The sequence below is a fragment of the Elaeis guineensis genome, chromosome 2 (assembly GCF_000442705.2).
Source record: "Elaeis guineensis isolate ETL-2024a chromosome 2, EG11, whole genome shotgun sequence".
Classification (NCBI taxonomy): Eukaryota; Viridiplantae; Streptophyta; class Magnoliopsida; order Arecales; family Arecaceae; genus Elaeis; species Elaeis guineensis.
Window position 1 is genome coordinate 10,125,965 of NC_025994.2, and position 9,018 is coordinate 10,134,982.

Here is a 9,018-nt window from a genome sequence, read left to right on the forward strand (position 1 = left end):
TTAATAATATACTATATTACCATTTTAAATTATATTTGAATAATAATATGACAATAATATGATTAATAATATATTATATATCATAAATATAATATATAGTTTTAATATGATACTATATATATATATATATATATATATATATATATATATATATATATATATATATATATATATATATATATATATATATATGATGTTGATATCATATATTAAGTATATTAATATGATGTGGGGGAGAGGCCCTTACAACGGTCCTTATACGCCCCCACAGCTATGTTAGGAACAGGAGGAGAACCTCATCCTAACATGAGCAAGGTCGAAGGCCCGGTTATTTAGAGATCGGATGGGGGGAGAGGCCCTTGCAACGGCCCTTACGTGCCCCCACAGTTCTGTTAGGAACAGGAGAAAAATCTCGTTCTAACATGAGCTGAAATTGACTGTGTCAGGAACAGGAGGAGAACCTCATTCTGACACAAACGAAGACCTGATCGTTCAAGACCGGATGAGGGAGAAAGCCTCCTCAATAACTCCTCTACACCCCTGCAACCCCGTTAAGAGCAGAGAGAAAATCCTCACTCGAACACAAAAAAAAAGGAAGAGAGAAAAAGGGAAAGCGACGAGCCACGTCAGTGATAAGAGAAAAATAAACTACATCAAAGATACAAAGAACTTCATCTCAATGAGGAAGGAGACTCTTGTCAAAAACTCTCAATCTCTAAGAGAGAACCCAACACTGGCAGGAGAAAATCAACTTTCTCAAGGTAACGAGAAGTTCGGGCCCCCAAGCTCGAGCACTAGGAGGAAGCATCAAACTCGAGTGGCCTCGAAAAGATCTTCGGTTATGAACAAAAAGGGCAAATCAACACGGCGATGACCAAAAATCTTCAAACGACATCGACATCGAACAAGACAAAAGATAAAAGAAGCTCGATAAACAACAACTCAAAGCAAGAATAGACAAGATAATGAGAAAATTTCTTTTCATTTCATTAGTAAAGTGTGCATTACAAAGCCTTTGAAGGCCAAAAAAGAAAAACGACAAGAAAAAAAAAAGAATACATGGAAGAACAAAAGGTAAAAGAAGCTCTAAGGAAGCTCGGCTTCTTCCGACTTCAAACTCTCAGTTCCAGTCATTGTCAGGGATTGCTTTAAGTTTACGACTTCTTCTTCCAGTTCCTTCTTTCTTAAAAGCATCTCCCGGTACATCTGGTGGAACCGCCGGCTTTTGCCCTCCGACTCCCGAAGCCTCTTCCTCAGAATCTCGGACTCTACCTCGGCATCCTTGACCGCTTGCTGCTCGTAGGCCAGCTGAATCTTCAACCGCTGCAGTTCGGCCTTCTCCTTCTCCTGCCCAAGGGCTCGGTAGGCGTTGTAGTTCACCTCGGCATCCTGCAGCTGCTTCTGAAGGTCGGAAAGTTTCTTCGTCCAGTCTCGGTCATGGTCGGCCTGAGTTGTGAGCCAGGACGAGCTCCCTTCCAACTGGCCAATCTTCTCCTATGCAGCCGCCAGCTCGACCTCAAGGGAGCTGATCTTGGAAGCCTAAGTCCAAGATCGATCGCTGGCATGTTTTCGGAGTTCCTCAAGCTCCTTCACAAAGTCAGCCTTCCTCTGGGTGTAGTCCATGAAGCCCTTTTTGTGGAGGTCCCGAAAGCGAATAGCCTCCGCAGTGACTTCCGAATGGCTCTCCCTCAGTCGGTAAAGTTCGTTATCCAGCTTCTTTGATTTCTTCGTCAAGTGACGAACTTTTCTTCTGAGGTCCCAGATCATCGACTTCAGAAGAATCCCCTATAGTAGGGGAAGAGCTTCGGCAGGGCACTGTCATTGGAAGACAAGAGCACCACAACACAAATCAGTGCAAGAAAATAAAAGAGAAGAAAAAGAATGTAGAGTAAGAAAGAGGAGCTTTCTGTAAAGAAGAATCTGATTTCATTGATTAAATAGTTCTTAAGTACAAGAGAACGAGGAAAAGTTGCAACAAAGAAAAAAAAAGAATACAAAATTAGAGGTTTCGGACCTCTGGGACAGAAGTGGGGGAGCTCGGCGCCCCCGGAAGGTTGGCCACGGCAGCTGCGGTAGTCGAGAAAGTCTCGACTGGAGGAAGACCGGCAGCAGCTTCAGAAGGCCCGGCATCGTCATCGGATGCCTCATCAAGGAAGCTGAGGTCCAGCTCGGGAAACTTTCCGACCACTTTCTCTTGGCAAAGCTCGAAGCCCTTGATGAAGGTGGCCTAGCCGAACTCGACCTTCAGATCCCTCATCTCGGAGGAGGTTTTGAACTCCTCCATTGCCCAGACCATTGCCTCCGAGACCAGAGTCGGGATCTGCACCTTCAACTCGGAGACCTCGGCCTTTGCTTTTCTTTCTTTCCTTCTCCAAGGTGGCCCTCAAGTCTGTCGAGGTCTGTCCCTCCTTCTGCAGTGCCTCTTGGAGACTCGTGACTTCGACGATCTTCTCCTTGAGGTGGGTGGCCTTGACCAGGTGACCTTCCTCCGCCTGGGCGGCCTCCTTCCTAGCATTGTTCATCGTCTTGATGTTGGCGATGAGCTGGTGTCCAATCCGCAAGAACGATCAGGGAGTCAATATAAAAGCTGAGGAATAAGCTAAGTAAAGAGGCGAGAAGAAGAAAGGAGTAAATTGACCTACCTCAAGAAAGGACCCCAGAGAGTCCCAGACCTGCTGCTCAGGATCTACGTGAATGATCCTGTGGACGACCTCGGGCAGGATGCACCCATTGACCAATCTCTTTATTAGATCCCTATTGTTGAAGGGATTCTCCTCCGGATCTTCTTCGGAGCCATCGGCCCCCTCGATGGCAGCCCTGCTGCTGCGGCTCTTATGGGCCAATGTCTTCTTTCGCCTTCTCCGTTCGGCCCCTGGTGCCTCCTCAGGCCGAACCTCTAGAGCAGGAACCTTGGCCGGAGGGCTCCTTGAAGAGGCCTGGGGGACTACAGGCTCATCGTCGGAAGGAGCGTTGACGGTAATGGCCGCCTGGGCAGGCGTGGCCGAGCTAGTCTCTTCTGCTCTTGCCCTCTTCGTCGCCCCCGAGGATGCTGCACCTTTCCTTTTGTGGGTCTTGAGATTCTGGGCTAGCATTCGAGCTGCGTCAGCATCCATATCTGCAGTGAATGAAGATCGACACAGCTTAACAAAAGAACAAGAAGAAAGAATAAAATAAAATAAAATAAAATATCGGTAGGGTTGAAAGGGCTTAGGCCGACGTTAAACAAGAGTTGTTCCTTCAGGAGGTTGGAGAGAAGAGGAGCTGGATAAGCCTCGAGTTTTTTGGAGGCTTCAAGGTCATCTTGTCCCAGGCTGGAAGCCCGACAGATGGAATCCCTCAGGGAGCCCCAGGGAGGCAAACCCAACTCCAAGGTCGGGCATCGGACATAAAAGTACCTCTCCTTCCAGTTATGGATAGAAGAGGGGGCACCTTTCAGCAACCCTTTTCTATTGAACTGAGGAGAGAAGTACCACTAGTCCTTTATCGAGGGATGACGCTTGAAGGTATAAAAATTTTTAAACAAAGAAAGGGTTGGCTGAACTTCAGCTAAACTACAGAGAGAAAGAAATTCTATCAGAAATCTAAAGGAGTTCGGCGCTACAGAAGCTAAAGAAATGTTTAAGAAGCAAAAGAGAGCAATAACAAAAAGTGAAAGTCGAAGTCGAAGCCCGGCGCAGAAAGTCTCTTGGTATAAACAGAAGCAGTCGGGGGGAGCGCTAGCCCGGTCAGTCGGTCCGGGAAGCTCCAGCTCGTACTCCGGAGGAACTCCGTACTGCATCCTAATCAGTGAAAGTTTCTCCGGAGTTAGAGAACTGGGGATGGTATCTGGTACAAAGACTGGATGAGGTTCATCAACAGAACTGAGATTTTGAGGGGCTGGAACGGACGAACTCCTAGAACTGCTAGAGGAGAAAGTATTGGAGGACATTTTGAATCAAATGAAAATCCTAAAAATCTCGAAAAAATTGAAAAAAATAAGAAACGGGATGCTCGTGAAAAACCGAACAGGCGGAATGTAAAAAAGGAAAAATGAAAGAAAAACAATAAGAAAAAAAAATATAGGGGGAGAGTTCTGGAGCTAACCTAGGCTGGTCCGAAGGATGCAGAGATGTAGAGATGGGGACGACTCGAAGAACGCCTAAGGCTGAGAAGGACGCTGGGAAAGAACAGAACTCTTAGGAAGAAGGAGGGACCGAAGAAACTTTCAGGCAAAGTGAGACCCCTGAAGAAGGGAGGTGGGTTTAAATAGACGACGAAGTCCGACGCAATAATGACCACAGATTTTCTCTGGCCAATCTATAACCGCCGCGTGGCCCACTCATCATGGTAGGCGGCTAAAAGCGGCTGATAACTGACAGAACCATTATTACGTCGTACCTAGAGCAATGCTCCAGCAAAAATTTCGAAAAAATCTTTTCGGATCGCCTCGATTTGAAAAAGCTCCAACACCAGCATGTCAAACGCCAAAATATCTGGAAACAACCGAGTACGAAAATCAAGGGAGGCAACTTCGGCTGTAAAAATTTTTCTGTACTTCCTTCATTCGAAACTCGGATTCGAAAGTAGGGAGACTGATGTTGGGTATAAAATAACCCCAGCCGAAGTTCGTAAAAGGCCGACCCTTCTGGGGCTCTTCCGGCTTCCGACCTTGTGCGACGTCTTTCTGAACTCCCCTGACCGTCCGAGCTTCCATAATACTATCTGGACTTCTCCGATAATGAGCTCCTCCATTCATCTATCGGGCTACTCCAAATGCTTTCTGAGCTTCACTATCAGCTGATTTTCTACAGTGATCGACTATTCTCCGAATCTCTTTACTCCGAACTTCTTCCGGACTTCGTCAATGTCCGAGCTTCTCCAACAGTAGGACTTCTACAGTAACCAGACTCCATCCAAGTTTCTACGGTGGTCGACCGCCTTTTGAATTTCATCCGAGCTCCTATAAGAGTCGGATCCCAGTCGAATTTCTACAGCGGATGGATCCAGACGAACTTCTACGATGGACAGGCTCCACCAGCCGGATCTTTACTCCGAACTTCTTTCGGACCTTTTCAATGATCGAGCTTCTCCAGCCACGGAACTTCTACAATAAGAAGTCTCCATCCAAGCTTCCACGACAACTGATCTTCATCCGAGCTTCTAGAATAAGCAGACTTCGTCCGGACTCCTACAAGAGCCGGACTCCGTCTGAACTTCTACAATAGAATTGAATCCCGGACTCCTCTAATGTTCGACCTTCTTCAGTATCCTCGAGACTCCTCCAGCGGACGAATCTCTACAGCGCCATCCGAACTCCGTTGTCGGATGACCCTCTGTCGGATTTCTCATGAAATCGGACCTCTCCGACGGACAATCTTCAGACGAGCTTCCATATCAGGCAAATTCCAGACGGACTCTTCTAGCAATCGAACCCTTATCGAACTTCTCCAACAGAAAGTCTCCGTTTGAGCTTCTACAGCAGATGACTGCCGCCTGCAGCATCAGCACCCAAGGCACCCAACAACAGTGGACTCATCAGCAACCTCGGAAACATTCGAGTTTCTCTTAGATTACTGAGACAGAGAGCCATTCCGCTCCATCAGACATCCTAGCCGAGCTTCGGCCATCAAGCCCGAACTCTACGGCAAGTTGCGATAATGGACACCACTCCACTCTCTATAGCAGATTTCACGTGGCCCCACCACCTCTGGCAAGTCGCGACAACAGACACCACTCCACTCTCCATAACAAACTCCACGTGGCTTTGAACGGCCCCCTGACACCACTACTCTCCGTAACAAACTCCGTGTGGTCCCGAACGGCCCACTACTAGGCAGTTACAGACGTCGCTGTCAATCAATTACGCTCTCCGTCTATAAAAAAGGACCCCAGATACGTTCTTCTCTAAGCTCTAAACTCTATCTTAAAACTCTGCTAAAATCCTATTTGAGTGCTCCATTTCTGTTGAGGCAGAGTACTGACTTGAGCGTCGGAGGATCTTGTCGGAGCACCCCCAACTCCGGTTTCGACTTTCCTTGCAGGTCCCGACGGTGGATGCGATCCCCTCGACTCCAGCTTCTCCGACGTCGGCCGAATTCTGCACCAATACTAATTATTTCCATTGGACTAAGGGGTATTTTTATTCCTCAATTTCAATTCAAGATCACTATCCTAGGATGATTTTAGATACTCGATTTCAAGGATGAGTTTTCCATCACTAGATTGGATGGAGACTTGAGGAATAATAGTGATTTAGGATTGATGTCATATAAGATCATCATAGTATAACTGATCTATTCACTTTCATCCACATTATTTTAGATCTTGGGATGATCACCCCATACCAAATGTCCTCAATAGATTATTTTCTAATTATTGTAATGGTAGAACAGAGTGGTCCTCTATACTATATCTACAATAGACCCAAATAAAAATAATAAGCATGGAGAGCTTTATGTTTTACTTCCAAAAGAGCTAACACTGAAAAGTAATTGATACATATTGTTGCATGTAAGTGACTGTACAAAGACACTACTATTTAGGGTAAATTATATCCTACACTGCATGCACTAATGTAGTCGTCCACCATGCCAATCAGGTCATCTCATTCCTATGGGCCAATCACTGAGACAAACGTATGATAAATAAGGCCTATGAGAATGAGATGAGCTGATGGCTATATGATGTATATGGTGCAGGATATAATTTCTTAGTGTTTAGAATAATTTTTGAGGATAACCCTAATTGCTTCATTAATTGGTAGAACGGAGTGGTTTCCCCACTACATTTGCAAATGGAGTGAATGAAAGTAATAAGGATAGAGCACTTAGTGGTTACTTTCCAAAGACTCAATACTAAAAATAAAGTGATGTATAGCAATGGCTCCTATATAAAGATAGATGGCATTGCATGTTAGCCACTTTGTACAAGGGCTCTTGGTGTTTAGGTGATTCTCGAGGACATCCCTACTTAGGCAGAACCAAGTAGTTTTTCTGTACTACATCTACAAATGAATTAAATGAAAGTGATGTGAATAGAGCACTCAATCACTTTCAAAAGAACGAATAATAGAAACTAATTGACACATGTTCATGATTTCTGTAAGGATGCATGACTTTGCATACGAGCGATTTTGTACGAGAACATTTGATGTTTAAGGTGATTCCTAAGGACATCTCTAATTATTTAAGTGGTGGTTAGAGTAGTTTTCAACACTAATTATAAGTGCATTAATGGAAGCGATGAGGAAAGAGCATCATGTGGGTTACACTCAGAAGAGCCGGTAATAAAAAGTAGCTGGTGCATGTCAATGGATTTTGTACGAGGACATTTGATGGTTAAGGTGATTCCTAAGGACATCTCTAGTTATTGAAGAGGTGGTAAGTTGCAACACTAATTATAAGTGAATTTAATGGAAGTAATGAGGAAAGAGAAATATATGGGTTACACTTAGAAGAGCCGGTACTAAAAAGTATCTGGTGAATGTCAATGGCTTTATGCAAAGACGCATGCCAGTTTTATATTAGCAACATTTTACAAGGACATGATGTTTCGATGGATTTTTTAGGACATCCTAGATTATTGCAATGGTGGTCTGGTTTGCCATACTATATCTACTGGTGAATTAAATGAAAGTAACAAGGATAGATTAAATAAGCCAATACTAGGAAGTAACGGATACACGTCCGTGGTTTCTGCATAAGCAAATATCTTGGTGCATGCATGTTAGCAACTTCTTAGGGTATTTCTTGAGAACATCCTTAATTATTTCGCAATGATATAATAGAGGGCTTTATATGCTATAGCTATAGATAAACTAAACAAAAATAATGAGGATAAAGCACTCTATGAATTACTTTCAAAGTCGATACCCGAAAATAACCAATGAATATCAGTGGTGGCTTCTGTGTAAGAATGGTTAATATGGGTAATTTTCATATTATATCCAAAAAAAAAAAATGTGATTGAGCATTTTTGTTTGTAGCTAAGTGCCCTTGTGGAAGGAATAGATTGTGTGGCATGATGAATTCCATCAGAAAACTATATTAAGGGGGGGGGGGGGGGGCGGGGTGCGGGGGTCGCTTGTTTGGGACTTCATCAAAGATAGTCATATAACTTGGCTTGATATGTGCTTACTGTAATATACGAGACAAAAAAATGTGTCCTATCACATGATAATTTCAGGGTTAAAACTTTCATGATCAACCATAGATTATTTAGTGACATTATTTGAAATTATATGGTAATCGCAAATACAAAGTAGATATATGGTACTGATGGTGCTGTCATGATCAAGTTCAAAGTCAAATTGAGAAGACCCAAGCCCAAGCTCAATTGAAAAAAAAAAAAAAATAGAGAAATCGGGAAGAAGACTCCCGATAGGAGTCTTCTTCTCCGATGAGCCACCATGGATCGAGAGTCCTAGGACCACTAGAGATCCTAGGGCTCTCTATAAAAAGACCTTCCCCCTTCCTAAGAACCCCCACCGGTCTTCCTCCCTCTCTTCCTCCCTAATTTCTTCGATTGAAACCGTGGCCCCTTGATTCATGCTCGCCGCGATTTCTCGCTGGCGGGATCACCGGAGACTGAGGTAAGCCCTTCTTCCTCTTTCTCTCTCCTCTCTCCTTCTTTCCGTGCCTCCGTACACAACTACCGGTGATGGGTGTCGTCGGAGAAGGGACCCCCTGTTTGGTCTCTTCTTTCCTTTGATTTTCCGACGCCGGCGATCACTGCCGACCGCCGGCCTTGGCTTCTTCGAACTCGAGAGAGTTGCCCCCCTACCGTCGGCCTTTCTGTGCCTGCTGCGATCTGGATGATCGATCAAAGGGAGGGGATCGGTTGGTCCCCTGTTTCGCCCAGGGAAGAACACGAGAAGAGAAGAAAAGAAAAAAAATAAGGAAAAAGAAAAAGAGATAAAGAAAAGAAAAAAAAAAGAAGGAAAAAGAAAAAGAGAAAAAAAAGAAAAAAAGAAAAAAAAGGGAGAGAGAGAAAGAGAAGGAGAGAGAGACTTTCTCTCTCTGCTCTCTCTCTTGGATTTTT